Source organism: Macaca fascicularis, chromosome 1 (genome assembly GCF_037993035.2).
Source record: "Macaca fascicularis isolate 582-1 chromosome 1, T2T-MFA8v1.1".
Lineage (NCBI taxonomy): Eukaryota > Metazoa > Chordata > Mammalia > Primates > Cercopithecidae > Macaca > Macaca fascicularis.
Genome location: NC_088375.1, coordinates 153,333,898 through 153,357,652, shown reverse-complemented (window position 1 = coordinate 153,357,652; position 23,755 = coordinate 153,333,898). Strand labels below are relative to the sequence as shown.

Genomic DNA, 23,755 nt, shown 5'->3' with positions numbered 1-23,755 from the left:
TAACCTATTTTGTCATCTGGTGATGAGGGGAATGTAGGATTAAATACAGATGTTCTGTATTTAATAGACAATACAGATATTCTGTATGGTCTCTTGCAGAACAGAGACCTCTGCATCATCTTTAAGCAGTAGCCTTTAACCAGGAAGGGTAGGCCACTTCTGCAATCCCAGTAAGTTCGGAGTATCTAAAGATTTGAGAATTTTAACACATAAACTTAGATGTCCTTAACCCATTTCTCACCTGGACGTGGTAGGTTTGCTAAGTTGGAAAATGCAACTTCCTCTGGAAATTTATTACTCGTATGATTAAGCACTGGGTTGATGTCTGCTTTCCAACCACAAAAGACAAAAATCCTTTTTATGTTATCCAGTAGGCCCTCTGGCTTTCACACTTTGCTTGTTATTGGTGATTAATAGCCTTCCATTGACTTTCTCCAGTGTATATAGGTTCCCCTTCGGCAATAGCCATCCAATGACATGACTTTTTTGTTTTGTTTTGTTTTGAGACAGGGTCTCACTCTGTCACCTAGGCTGGAATGTGGTGGTGCAATCTCGGTTCACTGCAACCTCCGCCTCCTAAGTTCAAGAGATTCTCCCACCTCAGCCTCCTGGGTAGTTGGGATTACAGGTGGGCACCACCACGTCCAGCTAATTTTTGTATTTTTTGGTAGAGAGGGGGTTTCAACGTGTTGCCCAGGCTGGTCTCGAACTCCTGACCTCAAGTGATCCTCCCACCTTGTCCTCCCCAAGTGCTGGGATTACAGGCATGAGCCACCACACCTGGCACACTATGACTCATAATTACAATTTTCCTCAAACATTTCAAACATCTGAGACACTGTTCCCAGCAGTACATTCCTTCCATCAGCATCCTATTCTAAGTCCAATTCCCCACTGGTAGAAGTTTTATCATTGCCTTGCTATGGCGTGTCAAGAGCTAGCCACATTCCAACCACTACCAGTGATGGTCATAGTCAGCTGATTGGTCCAGCTCCAAAATTCTATTTTATGGTCTTCTTCCTAGCACCACTCCCAGTACCATCTAGTTCAAGTTGGGCTCTCCCAATAAACAGATACTGAGATTGAGATTTGTGTGCAGAGGTTTATTGGGTAGTGCTCTTGGGAACAACTCTGAAAAAAGCAAGGGGAGAAGGATTGGAGGAAATTAAAATGTGATATAATTGTAAGTGTAGCCTTAGCTCATCCCATTGGAAGCTCTGAAGCTGAGATGATCCTTCAGAGGTAACCTAAATAAAGACAAAGGACCAGATCTTTGTATTGCCACATTAACTACTCACTGGATGAGGGCTACCTCTGGGAGGAGGCACAAACTTGGAGGTGGCATGTTCCTTTATGTAAAAAAAAAAAGCCTTTATGGAGCCCTTAGCATCTTATGCTCACAGGATCTCAGAGAATGAATATCTCAATCATACTCAAAAGGAGATTTGTGTGGTACAACACGGTATCCACTACACTATCACTTAAAGCCTACATCAAATTCCACCTTTGTACTTCCAAGCTGAAAATAACCTCATTTTCCCTCTGAACTCCCATAAAACTTTGTTATACTTTTCTCATAATGCCGTCTTCAACTACATTTATAGATAAATCTAATCTTTCCTTTTATATTTAAAATTCCTTGGGTGCAGACTTTGTAATTTATCTTCAAGTTCCTTACTAAGTCTGTTTCTGTTCTTTCTCATTGTGTAATCAATAATTGTTTTATCTTATAAATTTCTATTCATCTTCAGATCTCAGCTTACAAATCATTTCTTCCAGAAACCTTTTCTAAACTCCCAGACTCAGGAAGATTATACATGTTCATAACACCTTGTACTTGTCTATCATTACATTAATTACAATTACATTTAATTTGTCACAAAAGTAGTTATTTAATAGGCTTCCACTGCTAGAATAAAAGTTCATGAAGTCAAGATCAAGGTCTCCCCTGTTCACTACTTTACCTACAGAAATTAGTACAATGCCTGGTGCATAATTCACAGCTAAATAAATAGTTATTGAACAAAAGAATGGATGAACTAATGAATGAAAAGGAGAATCTCCTTCAGTATGAAAGTAAAGAATAAAAATTAACAGTCATTCAACTAGTGGCCTGAATTTTTTCATGAGCTTGCTTTCCTCCAAAGATCTTTCTGGGATGGCATCAAGGGGCTGCTTTCATGAGGAGATAAAAGGATCAAAGTATTTCAGGCATTTGGATTGCAGGACAGAGCCTAGTGAGACCCCAGAGGGGTTGGCCTTCTGGAAGACAACATGAGGACCTTGAGTTTCTGAGATTTAAGACAGGATACCGAGGTACTTCTATACAAATGACGAATTTGGATAGTAAATATTAGTGTTAAAGCCAAACTTTGTCTTGCTTGCTATCTGACCCCATCCATCACCAATGATCAGAGGACTGCATTTGGGCCATCTCAAGACCTTTATAACTAAGCCACCACACTCTGCTATTAGAAAACAAGAGAAGTAATGACTGCACTGGCCTTTTCTGTCAAGTTCCTTGAACAGATAACACTGAAGCCAGAAAGGATCGAAAGGACTCTCTTTCCTAACCTCATCATGAATTTTCTATGAGGGTTGGCTCATTTTATACACGGTTTTATATATGGATAAACATTTATTCTATGTGTTCATGTACCAGTATTTGTTATTTCATTTTAGTATTTTTTAAACTTCTTATTAAAGAGTTTGTGCTTTGGCATTAGGTTATATAAGTTCAAATCCTGTCCAATCAGCTATCTTCAAAAAATCAGTTGGCCTCAGTTTCCCCATTTTTTTTTCCAAGACGGAGTCCTCGCTCTGTCACCCAGGCTGGGGTGCAGTGACCGGATCTCAACTCACTGCAAGCTCCGCCTCCCGGGTTTACGCCATTCTCCTGCCTCAGCCTCCCGAGTAGCTGGGACTACAGGCGCCCGCTAGGTTTTTTTCGTATTTTTTAGTAGAGACGGGGTGAAACCGTGTTAGCCAGGATGGTCTTGATCTCCTGACCTCGTGATCCGCCCATTTTGGCCTCCCAAAGTGCTGGGATTACAGGGTTGAGCCACCGCGCCCGGCCTAAGTTTCCCCATCTTTAAAACAAAAAATAACAGAAAAAGCTGCCTCAGTGTTATTGTAAAGAACAAAATAAGAAGTCAATACAAAAGCTCTTTGTATGTGGTAAATCCCCACCTCCATGATTAGCTATGACAGTGACAGGCCATTCTCAATACAGGACGTTGTCAGGCATTTATGCCATGGTGGTGAGCTTCCTTCTGTTGACAGTTTATTTGAGGCAGGTAAAAATATCATAATAACTTACATGATTATTTTGTTCAACAAATGTGCTTCAGAAGGAAGCACCTTATATTAGCATGTGCTAGCAAAGGCACTCAATATTTGACTGCTAACTGGTTGATGTTCATGAAGATCAGGCAAAAATTTAGGAGAAATTTTCGGTTATTATAAAGCTGGGTCATTATCAGATGTTACTTACCTTGCCTCATTTTTACACTGTGTATCAAGATTTAGGAAAATAACTGGCTAGTTATTTTCTCAGTCAAACTATATATTCAGACATAGTTTTAGGTTTTTTGTTTTTTGTTTTTTTAATTTCTTAAATTTTTTGTTTTGTTTTGTTTTGTTTAGAGATAGGGTCTTGCTATGTTTTCCAGGCTGGTCTTGAACTCCTGGCCTCGAGTGATCCCCCTAAGGCACAGGAATCACAGGCATAAGCCACTGCACCTGGCCCAGTTGGAGTTTTCTCATAGTCATATTATCTATATTTTTATGTCATTTATTTATGAAGAAGTTCTTACAGCCCACAGGTCTGATTAAGTTCCTGCTAAGGGAATCTTCTGAGTAATTTTGCCACCATAGGGAGCCCTTTGACTTTCTGACAGAAGAATTGAGTGGAACGCACATGCCAGGCCTTGGCAAAGCCACTTCCTAGCCCAGCTTTTCCAGGTGGCGTTACGAGTCTGGACATGCCACATCATAACAATCTGCGCCTGTGTCCTCATTTATAAAGTTAGGAATTTCAATTAACATTTATTGAGCCCTCACTACAATTAAGGAATTATGCAGGGGAGAGACAGTAATTCCAGATGGCTTTTGATGGTAGCACAGATGTAAATACCTATATCAGTGTTCCATTTGGAAACTTGGGTATGCTCCTTTCCACTCTCAACCCATGTTCTGCAGGTTTCTCCTTCTTGCATTTACTCTCTTGTAATATATGTGTACATGCCTCGTCTCTCACCCAAGTAAAAGCTCCTTGGAATGCAGGGACTCCATCATAACCTTTTTCTTCTTTGGACCTCCTATTCTTACCCTTAGCATTTGAGAAAGCACTTACACGTAATAGGTGCTAGATGAAATTTTAAGTATATGAAAATATTAACACTTGTTATCAAAGGAAGGATTGGGTAAATGTCATCACAAAATTGTAAAGAATTTATTCTGTATAGTGTTTATTTAGCTTCTAAGGTATCCCAGAAGGCAACCTCATAAGGTAACAAAATATCTCCATTTTGCATATAAAGAACTCAGACTCAGAGTAACCTAATAATTTGGAGAAGACTAGATTCAAACATAAGCCCATCCAATTCCGAATCCTATATTTCTACATAGTCATTTCCCCCAAGCTATCACACATGAGAAAGAATGCATCCTAGACAGAAGGATTGGAAAAAATTTCCTAAAAGTGGTGATGTTTGAGATGGATCTTGAGACTGAACAGAACTCTGACAAAGAGAAATAGTAGAAACATGCCTGCAAAGAGAACATTAATATGAGCCAGAGGCTGAGGATCTTGGAACATGATTGGGTTGGTAACCCAGATCAGCTCTAGGTTATGGTATGTGGCTAATAATTAAAAATATTGTGATAATATAATGCAAAATTATGTATATATTCTTGCTATTTTAAAAATATATGTATCAGGCTGGGTGCAGTGGCTCATGCCTGTAATCCCAACAGTTTGGGAGGCCAACGTGGGAGGATCTCTCGAGGTCAGGAGTTGGAGACCAGCCTGGTCAACGTGGTGAAACCTCACCTCTACTAAAAATACAAAAATTAGCTGGGTATGGTGGCACACACCTGTAATCCCAGCTACTCACTGAGGTTGAGGCAAGAGAATAGCTTGAACCTAGGAGGTGGAGGTTGCAGTGAGCCAAGATCATACCACTGCATTCCAGCCTGGGTGACAAAGTGAGACTGCCTCAAAAAAATAAGTATATATATATATATAAAACTTCTGGGTCTCGAACCCAGAAGTTCGAGACCATCCTGGGCAACAAAGTGAAATCCCATCTCTACATAAAAATTAAAATTAAATTTTAAAAAATAGCCAGGCATGGTGGCATGTGTGTGTAGTCCCAGCTACTTGGGAGGCTGAGGCAGGAGGATTGCCTGAGCCTGGGAGGTCGAGGGTGCAGTGAGCCATGACAGCACCACTGCACTCCATCCTGGGCAACAGAGTGAGACCCTGTCTCAAAAATAAATAAATAAATAAATAAATAAATAAAATAAAATAAAATAAAATAAAATGAAGAATGGATTAAGAAGGACAGAGACAGTGGTGTGAAGACCAATTGGAGGATTAGGACAATGATATAGATTTCTTAAAAGTGAGACCTAAGTCAGGTAGTAGGCAAATAGAAGGACAAGTGCAAGAGATATTTTGATCTAGAAATATATGAGACTGAAAATTGATTTCAAGGCAGTGAGTTAGGAGGTAAAAGTAGATTAAACTGAGGTTATGAATCTAGATGACTAGAAGAATGTTAATATCATCAATTAAAATGAGGAATAGTAATTATTCTCTGAACTTCCTATACAGATGTTCAGGAATTCTTCTCTGAACTTCCTATCCTCAATTTAGGATCAATCCACTATGACTTTACAATGAGTTTGTTGGGACATAATCCTGTTGTAGGTTAAGAAGCATCTGTATATTCACATATTTCATTGGGTTGTCATAAGTAGCAAATGATAAATAAATATAGAAAATCCTTTGAAAAAGTTAAAAATGCTCAACAAAATGTAAATTATTTTCAAATTTTTATTTAAAAATTTCTAAGTGCAAAGCTAGAACAGGAGAGTACATTATGCTGTCTCAGCGAATGCTTAGCTTTAGGACAGCATTATAAAAGTTTTCATCTTTTCATGTCTCAGGTACAAAACTTTAACAATAATAAACAAATTTCCTTAGAAAGTGTACTGAGACCTCTGCTCTCCACATCAGTCTTGGGGTTATTAAATGGTCATTATTACTATTACTTAGTATCTAGCTGAGACTAACATGTATGCAACCTTCAGAACAAATGAAAGGTATTATCCTGGAGCAAAGTAATTTTTTATGGTCAAGAGTTTATCATTAGTATAATGTATATTTTATGCATTCACAGACTTTTTTATCATCTCAATTGTGGTTTATAAATATTAACCTATTGATCTTTGCTGCTCTTTCATCTGCTACAGAAGTTTCTGATAAACATCATCGCTTCCCTTTTTTTTATAAGTGAAGGACAAAGCTTATTGCTTTTAGGAAATCTCTAGTTATTTGATGACTGGACATGGTTGTAGAAAGATTCAGAATCCAAGGTTGTCTAACCACATAAATTCCTCAAGCTTCCCCGGAGGCTAACATTCTAGCCTACCCATAAAATCCAAACTGATATGTTTCCTTTTAAATTAAAATGTAGAATGAATACAATAACACCATATATATAATTTACCCACTATTGTGACTTGTGACTTACATATGCTTTTTAAATTATCAAATAACATGCTAAAAATTCAGTACTTGGTTTGTTTAACAAAAATCTACTGCCATTTATTTTCTTTTCTGTTTTCTTTTTCAAGTTTTGGCAGCAGCAATTTGTTAGGCAAGAGTTCCTGAATTCTTCCCAAGAAATGGGTCTTTTCATTCTTTTGGGAGTCCGTTACACCAAATATCAATATGATTTCATTTAGGTCATGAAGATCAGCTCTTGGGATGACCAAAATAATATACCCATAAAAATTATAAAAGAATACATTTAGAGGAGTCTAAGAAATCCATTACTTTTCTTAAACTTTTTTTTTTTTTTTTTTTTTTTACTCAGTTTGTATAGGTCTCCTGGTGGGAAGCTTTATTTAGTCCATTATATCTTCAATTCATTTTGCGAAAGTAAACTCGATACAAGACTGGGGCCTAGGATGAGCCTTAGAGTTACATTTAATGAAAATTTAAAACACAAAAGCACTTTAATTATTCATCTTTCCTGATTTATGTGGAAAAGTGGGTGCACATATGTGTATTCCTTTGATAGGGTTCAAATTAACAGGGAGCTTTTAAAAATATGGTCCTTAGTAACTTCAACAAATGTCCTTTTACCAGCTTATCTTGAGCAAAACAGAGACTTTCAAATCAAACTTCTATTTCATCTATTTCTTTCTTTATTACTGAAATGAATAAAGTAATTTTGCATGGAAACGTAAATGCTTATCAAAATTGGAAAGTAATAAGTGCAACAATAAAATCATTTGTTAGAAGCTTCATATATTATTATATTATATTATTATGACTGGAGTGATGCATTTGTCTTTTCATAGGGAGTTACATGAACTTCTTAAGCTGCAAACCCAGACATAAGTCATGTGTGTGCAAGACAAAGGAGCAAAAATTATGTCCAGTTAAATCCACAGACATTTGTTTATGCAAAGAAGCTTTAGAACTGGAAACCAAGAGCCCCCATTTCTCCACTTGCAACACAGAAAAGACTCTCAGTAACAGGTTTGACAAATCCACATTTAGTTCCATATGGTCATTTATCCTCCCTATGTCTTTGAAAGTAAAATACTGTGACGGCAGCATTTGAGTTTTTGGTGACAAATTACTTTTCTCAATAGAATCAAAGGCTGTGGCCATCTGCAATAAAACAGATGAGCCACAGCTGGCTTTCATAATAATCAATCCTGATTGCAGAAGGATCGTGGCACTTCTGGATTGATTGTGAGGACCTGCCGTGACAAACAATACTGACCAATTCAGTCATGTTGACATCCAGCTATTTCTCATGTTTAGATACAGACTCTACCTCATGTCATCAGAAGGAAGGAAGGGGAGAGTTGAAAATTATCCAATATCTTTAGACAATAGTAGAAAACTCTGAAAATTCAGAAAATCCTTAAACTAGATTTGGAGATCTAAATCACTTACATGATCCGTCAATACTGACTGAGACTGCATCTATATTATATCAGTAAAACAGGGAATCAGTTTACTAGGAACGTTTATCATTGCCTCCTCTACCTACACATACATCCTAAAGGAAACTGCCTTTCCACAACTCCTGCTGTGTGAAAAGTGGACCACTTGATTCTAAATTTCCTCTTATGTTCCCCCAGGTGTAACTCTCTCTGCCAGGGATGGATACCTGATGAAAAGGCAGTCACTCCATGGACATGGCAGTGGCTTAGGACTTGTGGCATAACCCCCCAAAATATCCTTCTTTGGGAATTTGGAATTGAGCAACTAAAATACTGAGTTAGTTAGTTATGGAAAACTAAGCCTAAAAGTTCTATAATCTCCACGGCTGGTTTATTGCAGATGGTTTACTTTATAGACCAACATGAGTGTCATAAAAGTAAAAGTAACAATGGCTAACATATGTTGAATATTGACTCTATGTCAAACAGTATCCACTATGTATTTTAAACCTCATACCATTAACACTGTTGGTAGATACTGCTATTATCCAGACAAAATTGATGAAAAAAAATCTGAAATTTGGAAAGATAAATTAAATTCTCCCCATCATATAGATGTGAAATGAAGAGAGAACTGAAGCTCAGTTCTGCTGGACTCCTCTTGACTATTTAGCTATAAAACTGGGGATCTATTGTGGGAATTGGAGGAGAGAGAAAAAGACAGAGAAGCAGATAGAAATAGAGATGACCTCACCTCATTATGTATGCAACCCTAAGCACATAGCCTTCTCTCCTTAAAGCTTCTGAGCTACCGTAGGTCTAAATATTCAATAATCTCTGTCCTGGGGGTCTCATGAGCTCCCGCTATGTCTCCAGGTTGGTGTAGAGTACACAATACTGTCTGTGGTTAGAGCTATCAAGATAACTAAAGCAAAGGTAATATTTATCTTCACTTCTTCATACATTTATTTAAATGTTGGATAATTCACTTTGATATCAGAGATTTGATGTTAGTATTGCATTTTTCAGGGTATGGGATATATAAACATCTAGTGACTATGAGTCAACATGAAAATCATTTTTTCAGCCAATTTGCTAATTTTAAATTTATAAGGACCATCCAAGAAAAAAACAGAAAATATTTATTTATTTATTATTAATCGCCATGATATTTGAATATGCATGTGCTTCTTCCCTGTAGAATCACTTCATATTCTGAGATTTAAATCTGTTTCAAATAATTAAGTCGCTAATGGCTTCAGCCCAGTATAATGCCTCAATCTCATAAACAAAACCCTGGATGGCAAAGCTGGCCCTCTGCCCCACTCTTCCAGCAGCTAGGTAAACAATTATTCGAAAACTGAGGTGTTGTGGGATTTATACCAGTATTACTCCGTTTTTGCACTGCTGACAGAGATACCAGAGACCGAGCAATTTACAAAAGAAAGAGGTTTAATAGACTTACAGTTCCATGTGGCTGGGGAGGACTCACAATCATGGTAGAAGGTAAAAGGCACGTCTCACATGGCAGCAAACAAGAGAGTTTGTGCGGGGAGATCAGATCTCATGAAACTTCTTCACTATCACGAGAACAGCACAAGAAAGACCCGTCCCTATGATTCAATTACCTCCCACCAGGTTCCTCCCATGACATATGGGAATTGTGAGAGTTACATTCAAGATGAGGTTTGGATGGGGACACAGCCAAACCATGTCAATACCCAACATTCTCTTCTAAAAACCCAAATAGAACTGGAAAAGATGAAGAAGGCCTGGATGATTCAGATAGGCCCACATTTCTGAACAATGCTACTTTCTTATGTAGAAGTGACATTCAAAGGATAATAAAAATTCTATATTATCTTACAGCTTACATTTGTGCATTTTGGTGCCCTGATTTTCTTTGTCCTAGGCTTTGTATAAAGGTGGCAGTTTAACTCCATTGCCAAGTTTGGCAAATTCAAATTTCAACTTGTCCACAGCCCCGATTCTCCAGTGGCCCCATAAGCATGTGGCTCAGTCTGGACAGGGCCTCCATGTTGTTTGGGAATCCATCAACCTTAGTTTGTTCCACATTGCACAAACAGACAGTACAATCAGTTTTTTCTTTTTCAGAGAGTCAACTACTGCTATGTTTGGCAGTAGTTAACTGTTTAAGCAAATCTAGGATACTGGAACAGCAATTTAAGATAAGGCACAGAAATAGTCCTTCGCATTTTCCATTACTTTCGTAATGCTTCACCAACATTCTCCCTAAAATTGTTTCTCTTTGTTTTTAAAGGGAGGTGGGAATAAAAGGTTATTTATTGCAAAAATATAAAGGCTCCTTTATTCTCTTTGATATTGTTCACAAATTCTGTGTCATTACAGACAAATTGTTGAAAAGATTTGCAGATAATCTTGTCTGAATTGCCTTAAACTCATTCCACTGTATTTTTCCCTTAGAATAATGCCCTAACTCTAATGGAATTTCAAATATATTAGCAGATATTGCCATTGATCTTTATTCATGTTAAATAACTATTAAATCTATGTGTTGCATTTGTATAAACAAAATATATGAACACCATTAAAATATATATACCTTTATATTTCACAGGATTCTACTCATTTCTATGGGATATTTTTAAGGATTAATGATCCATTTTGCATTTCTTTGACTTGTGGGGCTTTTGCCATGCCATAAAAAAGGCCTACCTCTTTAATGTGATGCAAATATAATATATAAATTATGCATTTAATATATGTGCAGTGGAATATTAAGTATGACATTCTCTTTTTTTCTAGAGTTTTGTTCAGTGCTCCAAAGGCTAAGATTAGCAGATGCTAGAACATCTATGCAGGATATTTTAAAATGGTTTAGTGACTACACCTTGAGGGCAGATATAAGTCAAGAAATTTATAGGGAAACTATTTCTTTGAAGACAGTTGCAGATGGGCCAAATGAAGGAAGCTCTCAATAGCTATCCAAAACACCTGCCATGTTTCTTCTGGACATTGAGAACAGGCTTGAGGAAAAGTCTAAAGGAAAGAGGTTGGCTTAGCAGAGCAGGAAGAGTAGTAGTGCCTTTGGAGAGAGATGGCTGCTCTTCCACCAAAGGAGTCGAGGGAAAGGGTGGGTGTAGGGCAAGAATAAAGACATGTTCTTCTGGGCCAAGTAGACCTGCAAAGGAAAGCTGGTCTTGAGTCAATTTAAGGACCTAAAGGGAAATCCAGAGAGAAAGTACCACTGCATGCAGAAGCTAATGAGGCATTTTAGGCATTCAGTCAGAGCTAAGGAATAGCCTAGTAGGAAACCCTCAGATGGAGCATTTCTGAAGAATCTACAGAAGTTCTCTTTGAAATAGTTAATACGTGGGCATCTGCCACACCCAGAGGCCTCCTTTTTCAGTTTACAGTGGCACCTAAAGAGCCAGCACAGAATGCTGCTGGGGAAGAAAAGAAGACATAGAATGATAAGACAGAGAAAGCATGAAGAAGCCAGCCATAACCCTCTCCACATTTCCATTGACTCAGCCGAATCGGCCCCAAACTGGTGGTTCAGAAGAAGGTTTAAGATAGAGCAGCAAATGAAACTTTGAGAGTAAACTAAGTTAGACTTTAAAATCTGGAAATAATTGTGTTATTTAAAGACAGTGGGCTGGAATATAAGGAGATATGTCCAAGAGTTCATACAGTGGGAGGGAGGAGCAATTCAAAAGAGGCTGTTTAAAACAAAATTGAGGAAAATAATAAAATTGCAACTTAAAACCCCACAATGTCCAGCTTTTTCAATGTAACATACATTGAAATATCTAATCAGGAATAAACCAAGGTGCACTGGTAAAATACACACACACAAACACAAACTCATATTTAAGAAAACGTGGTCATGGAAATAATACTGTATATTCGCTTCAGATGTTTTCAGAAATATAAAATGTCTGATTGTGATAAATATAATAAAAATAACACAGAGTAAGGGAGCTTGAGAGTGATGAAGGCAGATTGCTATCAGGGAAAGTGTATATAACAAGGCACCATTTTAGTAGACACTTGCCAAAACCGATGGAATGTACGTTCAGTTTGGAGGAAGATTATTCCAGGCAGAGGATGCAAGAAGTAGAGAAACCTGAGACCAGGACATGCTGATTGTATTCAAGGAGCAGTGAGGAGGGCAAAGAGCTGGAGTGGCTAGAAGCAGAAAAGGGTAGTAAGGGTATGATCAGAGAAGTACCAGTCCAAGGAGGGCCTCCAAGGCAATGGAAGAGCCTTACATTCTAGTCCGGGAGATACGGGAGGGCATTGAAGGGTTGTACGCAGAAGAGTAGCATGATCTGACGTATATACCTAAAGGCTCACTCTCTCATGTTTTTTGTTTTGTTTTGTTTTTTTAATTACTGTGTCTATTTTTGGTTTGAGCAGGGCAGGCATGCTCTCTTCAGTTGGCCATGGCTCACTATGCTGGCTCCACTGTCCAATACCAGGCCTACTTCACTCTTGCACTTTGCTTTCTTGGCTTCTGATGGCACTTGAACTTGTAACCTTTATTCCAGGCTCTTACAGTTTCTGTCTTTTGCCACACAATAGAAAAATCCTCTTAAAGTATAAGCTCAAGCTGCCACCCTTCACATTTCCTTTTTTCTTTTGATGCACAGGTCTTTCCAGACATTGCCTTGTTCACATTCCGAATTATAAAGCAGTTCTAAAACCTCCGAGTTTTCTGGGGCTTACTATGCCATTCAAAAGTTTAGACCTAACAAACCAGACGCTGCAAAGTTCTTGAGCTTGTTGCCAACGAAAGACCACATTGGTTCTGGAGATCTTTTTAATTTCTCCTGAAGAAGAACCAGGCTGTACTGGAAGAGTACTCACGGCTAGGCCAGGTCATCCCTACAGAATGAGGAGTCCAGCTACAACATGTCATAAAATGTACTCTTTGGCTCCAATGTGTACTGTTATAGAAATAAAATCAGTTGAAAATTCACTTCCAAGGCAGACTTGAAGAGGGAAAGAAATCTCTGAGGAGCAGCCTAAATATGTTTAGAAGTGGAAAGAAAACAGCATCTATTTGTTCTATTAATGGCAGCATTGTGAGGGTTAAGTTACGAGGGGGAGAAAAGGACATTGGGTTTCTTTTCCTTATAACATCTCCTCCCTTCAGTTGCCCCCTTGAGTACCACGCATGGCAGGAGAGTTTAAAACTATCACTACCAAACACAGAATCTACTACATACCCCCATTTAACACTGCACAGAAGATCAAGTATGTCATATCTGGGCAGATACTTTACTCTCTTATGGAATTCCCAGCCCCTACTCAACAGTACTCCAGAATTGAGCTCACAGAGTCCATAACACTCCCCAAGCACATTTAATTATTATTTGCTCTGTTTAATATGCATTACCAGTTAGATTTATTAAGCATGTACTATGTGTCAAGCACTTTGGGCCCTGACTATTAGGCCTTGAGTATAATGAGATTAATAAGAACTATTCTGTCCTTGACGAATGCACTTTCCAGTAGAGTAGACAGAACTATAAACAGACAAATGGTGTTGCCATCTATTAAGTGTTATTACTGAGGTAAAAACAAAGTGTGAATGCACAGGGGACACTATCATGTAGAAGAGAGAGGATCACATACAGAACTGAGCATCTTGCATTTTATTTGTCACTTTATATTTTAACTTGTACTAGAATCCAGAAAATAATTGTATGTATAACAAATCATATAAGTTTGTAAAGGTAAGATCGTAGTAGGGCTTCAACAACAATTTTAAGACCTTGAACTGCATGATGTAGCAGTGGGAATCCACTGAGGGTGTTTAAGCAGAGAGGGTACTTCATTATAATCACATTTCTTCATTTATATTGCTAGGCCAGGCTACTCTAAGTACCTGATTCCTGTATCCAACGACTTATGTTCCTTACATCTCCCCTTGGAGGTAACCATGAGTCTCGCAAGCATAACGTGTACAAAATTTCTCATTTCCTTCCAATCCAGTTCTTTGCCTATCCTTTCCTATCTCTGAAAGTTACATCATTTACCCATTGCTAAAGCCAGAAACTTAGAAGTCATTTTTGAGTCTTTCTTTTTCCTCATGGCCCATCACCATGTCCTTTTATTTTTCTACCTCCTACCACTCCTGTTTGTTTCCCTTACTACCCCGCTTTGTACTCCATCTTTCTGATGGTGGTGACCTCCTCATTGGTTTCCCCACTCTCACTAGTGCCTCAGTCCAGGCCATCCTCTGCAGCAGCTGAGAGGAATCTAAAAATGGAAAGGAGACAAAGTTGCAGCACCTTACCCCTGCCCCATCCTGGAGCAATGTGCAAACCCCTCTAAAGTCTTTGTATTCTCTTCAGAATCTTTATTGTGCCTCTGGATGCTTGAGTGCTCCCACAGTCTTGCCTCTCCAACTACACCTCCCTCCACTTCCTTCCTCCCTCTCTAAGTTCCAGCCCCAACCCTCTTTTTGTTCCTAAGTGTGCCAAATATTTTCCCAAACCAAGGTATCACACATGATGTTTCCCCTTCCTGCAATGTTATTTTCCTCATACCTCATACGGCGACTTTTTCTTACTCTTCTGTTTCCTGCTTCAATCTTAAATCTTCCTTGGCCACTCTCTGTGATATTCTCCAGCCCCCAACTCATTTATATCAGAGTACCCAAGTTGAATTCATCATAAAACATATTGCAGACTATAATTAGATAGATGGTAATGATAGATAGATGATAGATAGATACATAGATAGATATGCAGACTGATGACTGTTTTCCGTTTTAATGTCTGCATCCCCTATTAGACCATTTCACTGCAACCTCTCTGGGATTTGTTTTGTCCATTGTATTTTCAAAATCAAAGTGCTCAACACATTTTTGATGAATGCCGTATACTTTTCTCTTTTTGTCGCAACATTTCCTTGAAATTATGTAACAAATTTGCATATATTTCCAAGTTATTTTACTTAAAAGTCTAAAATGCCCCTGCCCAGACCACTTTCTACTAGGTGAGAAAAGCGTGGAAGAGGCATTTCAACCACTTTGTTTTTCACTGCAAAGCACTAAGAGAACAATACTGCAGGAAATTTTTTAATGCTACAATGTGTTTTTTAATTCTCATTGAATTCTTCATATTCTCATGTATGACCAATTTCCAGATTTACTGGAATTTTTATTTAAATGTTTATCTATTTATTACCTTTTGTCATCAAACTGAAGTATATAGGTAAGTCTGCTTTTCTGTAGTATATGTCTTGAGAAAATAAAAAAATTCACTCAAACCTTGTTTTAATACATAAACTAGTGTAGGTAACTTTTATTGCAAGTACACATAAACATTTTATGTTATTTCACTCCCAGCTTCTAGCCAAAACATTAAAAAAAAAAAGTGGGGGGTTTCTTGCAATCTTTGCAGAATTTCAAGCCTTAGTCAAAAAAGAAAGTCACAAGAATCTTTTCAGAAATCCTGTTTGGGCGCTATTCCCAGCCTAATTTTGCAAACCAAGATGTTTGGGCAGTGCTGGTATGCCAGGGATAAGCAGTTGAGGATTTTTATCTGAATCTAACCCAAACTCCAGCCCTAATTAAAATACCACAACATTGTAAACTCCTTTACTATGTTAGACTTCAGTTTAGTTGAACTAATTCCACTTCTGGAATACAGCCTCTCATTTATGTTCCTGCTCATTGCTTATAATTTCATTTCAGCTCTCCTCTTGCTTTTCAAAGGACAGAAATATTGTCCCGGTTTTTGTTGCTACGCAGACATCTCTGAAGTTGCATACTAAAGCCAAATAGCCTGGATATGGTGACAGGAGCTTCTGAAGCTTTCTGTTTTATCCATTTTCCTCTTCTGATGACTGAGGATGGGGCAAAAGATGCCTTATAATGCTTTATTTATATTGTCTCGTCTATTTTGGAGAAATAAGTACATATATATATATATATGCATACTCTATATCTATATCTATATAGCTATTTTAATTGCCAAATACATTTGATGTTGGGCTTTTGGTGCATAGTCCCCTATACAGAAAGCATGAACTGTAAAGGTTAGTGCAAACTCTGTGTGTTTATACTCCACGCATATATGTAATGGAGGCTTAGAAGCTATCAATCTCTAAGAATATGCCCTAAATTCTTTGAAATCCCATCAAAGAAAATCAGCAAAGGACACAGGTTCTCTGTCCCTCATCCCAAGTCCACTTTACATGTGTATCCACCTTTTCATCCTGTTCCCTTCGAACCTTCTAAAAAGCTCCTAAATTTCAACTTGCATTACCTGTTGCTAGTGCTGCTGTTATTCCCTCATTACTATTTCACTCAGAGTTCTGGAACCTAGCATGAAGTCAAATGTAAAGTGACAAGTTAAAACCAAGGGGCTTCAAAGTACAAATTGTATATGATCCTCTTGCCATAACAGAATAGTGACATTGTCCTGTAAAATTAGAGCATCTGTGCTCCTTTACTCCAGAGAATTAGCAGCATGAGTTCGATTCAGTCATTAATGGGAATTCTAGAGAGATTTGGAAATGTTTCCCAGAAGAAGTAGAGAAAGTCAAGAGTTTCCAGATTCTCCATATAAATAATTTCCTTACATTGTAAACATATTATTTATTAAATTGAACAGTTATTCACTGGGCATCTATCCTAAATGCTGCATATAAAGCAGTAAGGAAAAGTCAAAGATATCTCTCTCATGGAGCTCAGATTTTAGTTGGGAAGACACTAAACAAATAAATAAATAAATAGAACATATATTGGGTCAAAGGTGATGAGGTTTGTAAAGAGAAGTAAGGCAGAGAAGATGGAGAGGGCTGGGCAAAGGATGGAAATTAGTGGGCAATGGGTGGAATTTTAATGGGGTGTTCAGGGAGGTCTTCACTACATGAAAGATATTTTTGGGGAAAATTCTGAAAGAGTCAGACAGGTAGAATATCCAGGGGAAGACCATGCAAGGCAGAAGGAACAATAAACACAAAGGCCCTGAGAAGGCAGTGTACCTTATGTGATGGAGGAACATAAGAAGATCAGAGAGGCTCACACGCTGAGAGTAGGGAGAGGGCTCCATATGGTGTCAGAGAGGTCAGATGTAGGGGCAGCGAGTCCAGGCATGGCCTTGTGAGCCAATGTTAGGACTTCAGTGGTTGTGTTTTACTCTGAAAGAGATAAGAAACTTTTGGAAGACGTATTCGTTTCCTGGAGCTGCCATAACAGATTCTTCCAAAGTAAATGGCTCAAAACCACTGAAATGTATTCTCCCATAGTTCTTCTGGAGGGCAGAAGTCCAAACTCAAGACGTTAGTAGACCTGTGCTCCCTCCGAGGGCTCTAAGGGAGAATTCCTCCTTACCTCAATTGGCTTCCCATGGCTCCAGGCATTTCTTGGCTTGGGACTATGTCACTCCAATCTCTGCCTCTGTGTTCTGGTGGCCTTCTCCTCAGTGTCACTGCATCCTCTCCTTCTGTACCTTATAAGGACACTTGTCACTGGATTTAGAGCCCATCTGGGTAATACAAGATGATCTCATCTTAAGATCCTTAATTACATCTTCAAAGGTTTTTTTTTTTTCAAATAAGGTCACATTCACAGATTCCAGGGGATCTGGATATCTTCTGGGGTGGTCGGGACAATTTAACTCACTACAGAGGGTTTTCGGCAGAAGAATGACATCTAACTTGTTGTTTAGCTGGCTTTTTCTAGTTTCTGTGGTGGAAGTAGACTACAGGGAAGCAGGAAGTCTCTCTTATCTCAGAGACCACAGGACATAAGGAGCTGATTCAGGTGAGTATGTGTTCTGTATCTGAAAAGTAGTAGTGGGGATAGTGAAAAATGGCTGGATCTTAGATATATTTGTAGATAAAAATGACAGAATTTACAGAGGATTTTATGTGAGAAGTAAAAGTAGAGTCAAGGGCAATTTCAAGGTTTTTGGCTTGAGTATCTGCAGTTATTCCTGATGTATGTGGTAGGAATGCCTTCTTTCCTATAAAGCTTTTACATCACTGAGGTCAAGGTCATTAGCTAGCTGACACTCTGGCTCCATCCATCTCAGGTTGAATGTCATTCCCTTCTGGCAGACTTCCCTGACATCAATAGATTGGATTAACATATCTCTGTGCTCTCTGCCCTAAGTTTATTCCTATCATAGCTCTTTCTGTCATTTGTGGTAGTTTGCTTTTGTAGATGCCCCCAAAAGTTAGTGACTTAAAACCAAACCAAACTTAAAACAAACAAACAAACAAAAAAAACCATGTATTTAGTTCATGATTTTGCAGATTGATGACTGGCTTTGACTGGCCACTAGGTTGGGCAATCTCATGCATCTGCAATTTGCTGGGGGGGTCAGCAGGAACTGAATAATTTATGATGCCCCAATCTGAGATTTCTGAGATAAATGGGGTCTTTCACCATGTTGTCTCTCATCCTTCACAGGCTGGCTTGAGATTGCTTACGTAGCAGCCAAATTGTTCCAAGGGAGTGAGCAGACGTTGCAAGACCCTGGGAAGACAGGTACAATTTAACTTCTGTCAAATTCTTTTGGTCAAAATAAGTCACAAAACCAGTCCAGAATCAAGGGATGAGAAAATAGACTCCACTCCTCTATGGAAGTTATCAATTATTGTTGCAGGTTTTGCAATCTAGCATACTATTTAATATAGTCACTTACTCCTTGCTAGCTAATAAACCCCACAAGGAAAGGAAACAAGTCTCTCTTTGTTCACCACTGTATCCCCAGACAGTAGATATTGAATACATATTTACTAAAGAAATAAATGAATGAAAGAATTGATTGGAAGAGAAACTAAAATACAGCTCAGTCAGCAAATGCTGTGATCTCTTGGTCTTCCTCCATTCTCTTAACAAACGAATCAGAATCCTTACACACTTAGTGTCTGTAACCTGCATTTGCAGGTGGAGCATACTATGGCTTCAAATCAAAGATTAGAATTAGGATGGGCATATGCAAGACATTGTCAAAATGAGCATTATTTTTAAAATTTTTTGAACATTATAAATATTTGGAGTAACTTTTTAAGGGTGTTGGATTCTTATTTACTTAACCTGGAACAACAAATTATTGCAATTTTACTTGGGATAGTTATATCTGTATATACAAGTTAATAATATGCTTACTTCTTGAGTGATAGCAGGTGTTATGGAGACCCATTTTTTAGGGTTCAGAGTTCAGGTAGATACCTTCTTCGCATAAGTCACTTGGCTTTCTAGCTTTCTTTAGGAATGGCTTGCAGACGCCAAAGTTTTTCAAAAGGATTATTTTCCTCCTTATTGACGTTCATCTTAGAATCTAAAATGCAAGGGATTCTGTAATAGTGATATGCCTTTATTGTTAAGCAATGTCATTGTCTGGGAAACAGGTAGTGTTTTACAAACGGAATACAACGGCAAGTTATTATCCTTTTTGCAATGGAAACACGTAAGTAGCTTGGTAGTAGAGCTAGGAATTGAATTTAAAATCCCAGTGCCCAATCATTTTCACTAACAACTTCATTCCTAAAGCTTCATCCATTTTCTCTGTCACTCTTTATATCACAAAGAATTCACACTACCTACCAGCAAGATCCTTTTAGATTCTCTTACATCTTTCAAACCCTCCTTAATGTGAACTTCTTTCAGCACTGAACCTGAATGTCTTCCAGAGCCTTATTGATCTAAGTATATCAACCTGTTGTTTGTGCTGCCTGTCTGTCTGTTGCAGTTAGTCTAATAAGTCTGTTGGGGTATTCAATTCTGTGTTTGGTAGAGTGATTATGTTTTGTACTCAGTACACCAGAGGTGTGGAAACAAAGAAGTAATCTGAGAACCCATTCAGTGGGAGCAAGTCCTGAAGAACCTTTACCTCTGCAAAGAATATTGTTTCAGAATTAAGAATATCTGGGAAGTAGACATGGCTGTGGAGCTGTCTGGGAGTCCTACGGATACATGAGAGCAAGAACCCAGTTCTGTGAACATTGAAGTGAAGGAATGAGAAAAAAGGGTTGGTTCTGCGTCACATGAAAAATTGTTAATCGTTAGGAACTTGTGTCTGCTGGGAAGCAAACACTGAAAGGGAACAGCGATGTAAGAGTCTTAAGAGTTTGATCAGGGACCCAAACCTCCGAAAATCAAAACAGGAAAAAGTCAGGGGTTGAGCAGGTAAGCCTCAGACCACAATGCTAACTCTGAGAGTCTTGGCCAACCCAAAGGGAACTAGGAATAAAAGCTGCCCATGAGAGGAATCCTGCACTGGGCGGAAACAGACAGGCCGAAAGAACCCCATTAATCTTAGTCACTATCTAAGAACTACCTGATAAGGTGAATTCTGAAGGTGGAGTCTGTTAGCTAACTTCATTCCTTGCCGGAGAACCACAAGGTTTTTTATTGAAGGGAAACTCAAATAGCATACCTCCCTGGCTGCTATGGAACTTTAAATAGTTTTAAAATATTTGGGAAAGAATGGAATGTTGAATGAAACCACTCTTTCAACCTTCGTTGTAGCCAGTGGGGGTGAGGAGGGAGGGCTACAATCGAAAGATAATTTAAAATAATCCTAATATATTCAGTCATTCTGTTAATCAGCATACTTTTTTAATCATTTGTGGTTTGGGTGCCAAAAAAAAAGGAGGTTTTACTTGTCATTGTGTTTATGGGAAATTGACAGTTATTAATTGTTTTTAAGCTTGAACCAGTCCTTATTAGAATTCAAATGTATTTCCCACTACTGGGTCCAATATCTATGTAATCATTTATCTTAGAGTGAATTTTACTGTAAGCGTAATATTTACAAGAAGCAATTTGTCATTCCTGGGTTAAGAATAGAAACTTCAATATTTTCTGGATAAATATGTCAAAATAACTAAAATTCAAGCAATAGAAGAGAATGGGAAGCTTATAATATAGTGTCTTATATTAGACTTGGGAGGTTTGCTATTTGGTTTGACTCTGTTATCATTGTTTTATAAATATAATTTTCCAATTATTACCCATCATTAGTATTAATGGCATTAATGCTGGTAATCTGTCTCACTAAGGATTTCAAAGTGCGATATTTTTTTCTAAGCTAAATGAGTTCCAGGACTCCAGCAGCAATTCCCACCTTGATTTGCTGCACCCGAAGTCTCCAAATACAATTAATTTTAATTCATATAAGAATATACCCATTTTGGGTTAGGAAATGGGGTGGCAGATACTCACAAACAATTTTGGCACATTTCCACTCCCTAAATACTTAGATCTCTAATCTAATTGGCACCATATCCCCCTTTTTGTCATGGTAGACAGCACTCCTTGTCATTTAAACATTTCTCTATGTGTGTGTTCCCAGGTCTAGGAGCCTGGAAGAACACATGTGCAAGCCAAAGGCTGAGGCCCAGGAGGTACAAATGATCCATCATGGTTATGCCCAATGTTTCTCTTTTCTGTGACCTGCTCCCCAGTCGTGTCCTAACATTCCAGTTGGTCTGTCTCCATTTCCCACTGATCCTCTACTCTATGCTCTGAGCATATGCCACTGATTGTCCCAGCTCGTGGCGCTCTCTCCTGCTGCCCTGTCTCTGTCCTCGCTTTCATTCACCCTGGCCTTCTCCTCCTGCATCCCTTACTTGCCCAAACAGCTTCTACTCTGTCATCAAGAGTCACATCACGCATCATCTAGCTTACAGAGAACTCCTTAATTACCCCCAACCGTGTTTTGCCTTCTTTGCTTTCTTTTCTCTGTTTGTTTTGTCTTTGTACAGTTGTTCAATATTAGTATCAATCTGTTTACATACCTGTTTCCATCACTTTTGCTAAAAACTGAAGGCAAGTATCACACATTTTCATATATATACCCTAGGTACTTGCTGACAAAACACCGCATTTTTATTGAATGAATGAATGAATCCCTCCTCCTCATTCTAGTGAACCAGGAGCCTCCTTCACAGTCACCCTCTGAGTTCCTGCTGCAGGGCCCCTCCCACACTAGCAGCACAGGTGGGGCACCATCCTCATTACCCCTACACAGTGCCACATACGCCAAAGGAGCTTTCTCTCTACCTTGACTGAAATCTGACCTTTCCTTGGCATGCTGATCTTCAACCCTGTTACTACAAAAAAGTATCTCTGATAGAATAATTAGAACTACTGTGAATTCATGTGTCACTCTAAGTGTAAATTCGTTCATGTGTTAATTTTGCCAGTAGTGAGTGAATTGAAAAAGAGACTGGGAAGCCAGTAAAACATAGAAATGAACCCCTAATGGTGGCATTTCAGGAAATAGGAGAAGACAGATGGGAAGATATTTCTGGACCAGAGTGCTTCTGGGTGCCCTTCACATGTACCACACAAGCCATTTCCATTCCTGTACAGAAGGTTGGATCTGCTGCTACGACACTCTCTGGTTCTCCTGGGAACAGTATTTCTATTTTTGTCTTTTATGAAAAGGTAACAACACCTGTCTTTCTGGTTGTCAGTGAACAGGAAGGAGCCCCCTCTCATGCAATGACCAGAAAAAGCCAATAACAAGCAGTCATCTTTTTTCTACATTCAGTAGACACCATAATAATACTTCCCAGTTTAGAGATAGACAATGAAGTTCAATGGAAACAGATTTGTAATAATTATCATTATACCTTACACTGATTAAGTGTTTACCCAGGTGCTATGCTAAGCCTTTTCCTTTATTTCTTACACCAACCATGTAAGTAAGGTTGTTTTATTATCCACATTTTATAAGGAAGTTAGTTAACTTGCCCATGGTCAAACAGATAAATGTCTGAGTCACAAAACTGGTGCCCAGAAAGTTGTGACTCATACCACTAAATATGCCATCTGGAAGGCATCCCCTGGTTTAAAGAAGGGGCGCCTAAATTATGGTTACATGTCGATATACAATCTAGCACTACTGGTACTATTATCTCTTGCTTTATATGACAAGATATTTGTATTTACCTTTCCTTTTCTATTCATGAGAGTACAGAAGACATCATAATTTCTGAATCCAATTTTTACCTTAAATGACAGGTATAGGAAATATAAACACTTTGCTGTTATTTTCAATATTTTTTCAGCAAAAATTTATGAAATATCTACAATAGGTAAAGGACAATTTCAAAATATTTAGGGAGATATTTTAGAGGAAATCATATGGTCCCTGATTCAAAAGTGTTTACAACCTGAAAAGTAATATTAAGACCTCAGTAATATTACAAGTCCAACCTGTGTACAAGCTGTATCCAAATAGATAGAAAAAAACCTGAGAAGTCACCCATCCACTTAGAGAGCAATCAGACTATTGGATGTCAGAGACTTAAAATAACTATTGTCTCCACCCTCTTACCTTCAGGCAATTGTTTCCTAAACACTGTTAAAGTCACTAAGTTTGCATACTTCAGAAACTCCAGATCTTCAGTAAATCTCATGGAAGTGTGTGTTGGCATTTTCCTTGAGATTTCTTTTAAAGTATCACTTCTGTCCATCAAGTCAGAGTTCTTACAAGTGTAGTGTATTTAATTTTTTTTTATCTTTCCTGACAGTCTGTAGAGTCCCAATAGCAGCAAAAATCTAACTGAACTCCTACTACTCTCTGCAAATATGCTC

General features: G+C 38.3%; 1 long non-coding RNA gene across 1 annotated transcript in view; it reads right to left on the bottom strand.

Annotated features, from left to right (window-relative positions):
* Window positions 1-17,626, bottom strand: part of LOC102135733 (uncharacterized) — a 47,435-nt gene extending 29,809 nt beyond the window's left edge. Inside the window, exons 1-2 of the long non-coding RNA XR_010583662.2 lie at window positions 17,531-17,626; window positions 17,182-17,337 (exon numbers count right to left, since the gene is read on the bottom strand). This is a non-coding gene — a long non-coding RNA (uncharacterized lncRNA). The remainder of the gene's footprint in view (window positions 1-17,181; window positions 17,338-17,530) is intronic.
* Between the last annotated feature and the right edge of the window lie 6,129 nt (window positions 17,627-23,755).